This window comes from Rhagoletis pomonella, unplaced genomic scaffold (assembly GCF_013731165.1).
Source record: "Rhagoletis pomonella isolate Grant_MI unplaced genomic scaffold, Rhpom_1.0 Rhpom_scaffold_00016, whole genome shotgun sequence".
Lineage (NCBI taxonomy): Eukaryota > Metazoa > Arthropoda > Insecta > Diptera > Tephritidae > Rhagoletis > Rhagoletis pomonella.
The window spans coordinates 2,947,336-2,948,907 of NW_023458570.1; positions in this window are offsets into that span (position 1 = coordinate 2,947,336).

The following is a 1,572-nucleotide window of genomic DNA, read 5'->3' on the forward strand; positions in this document are numbered from 1 at the left end:
TACAGTATTTGTATTTACGACTTTAAAACGAAACATTCGCAAAACAAAAACGATCGTTATAATATATTCACTTATTTACTGAGGAGAACAGACAAAATTAAAGAAATAACGGAAAAAATGCGTATTTTCAAAACTAAAATGAAACATTTGAGGATTTTCTCCCAACGAATTGTAGTGCGACACACTTTTCAACAAGTAAAATAAAACTATACACTTTTAAAATAAAAAATTTAATTTATTTTCAGTCAAGTAAGTATGAAAAATATTTAAAACTAAAATGTTTTGCATTAGAATTTAAGAAGCTACCTAGCTATAATGAAAAACATTTCATATGTTTGCATCATTTGTCGAAAAAATTGTGTTGATACAAATAAGTTACTTCAATCTTCAAAAAAGGTGATGAAGTATATACAAACAATACCGTCATTCTAACCACCTAACTACATGGAAGGGACATTGGTGATACGGTGGACTTCTTCGACCGAAAAGAGCTTTGGTAAGAATAATTTACAAAAATAAATTCTTATGAGTTATTAAATAATAATTTAAAATTTTCTTGCTTTAAATTACAGGGTTTGACCAGCGTGAAGAAAAACTAGCAGGCCCAGCGTTGAAGTAAGGCGGGAACATCTGTATGTATGTATGTATGTATATAGTATTTGTAAAACATTTGTATTTTGTTTATTAAATTTTGTAACCTATTTATAAGTATATATGTATGTATATCAATATATTTTTGACAATGTATGTATATACCAATTGACTTGTTGTGATTTAATAAAAATAAAATTTTAATATCATATTTAAAAATGCATATTTTTAAAATGGAGAAAAAACATTTTAGGATTTAATTTCAACATGCGCATATTCAATTATCAAAAGATCGTTTTTAAAAACGATTTGAAAATTTGCGTACCAAAAACAAAAACATGGATTTTGGAAGTTGAATTGAAAATTTTCGTTCTCAAAATTTAAATAAATATTGTAGGTGCAAAACCTGGGTCAAAACGTTTTTAAAAGTAAAACGTTCCATACAAATTTGGAAACGAAAATTTCTCTGTGTACAGGCAAAAACGAAGATCAAAGTAAATTTAAACACTTTAAGGTAAAGGTGAAGTGGAATATGCAAAAATAAAGATAAATATGAAGAAAAGGATGAGGATGAAGATCGATATTGTTATCGATATAAAACTCGATATTTTTATCGATATAATAATCAATGTTGCTGTCGATAAAATAATCGATGTTGTTATCGATACTGTTATTGATTAAATAACCGCTATTGTAATCGATATAATAATCAATATAATAGTAGATATTGTTATCGATACAATAATGGATAGTGTTATCGGTATAATACTCGATTAAATAATTGATTTTGTTATCGATTTAGTAATTTATATTGTTATCGATATGTACAATAATCGATACTGATGATTGTTATATTTATCGATGAATTAATCGATTTTGCAATCGTTGTATTTTTCTATATGTTTAAGGATATTGTTATCGGCATTTTTATCGACACAGTTATCAACAGGGTTATCGATATAATAATCGGAACATGGAATG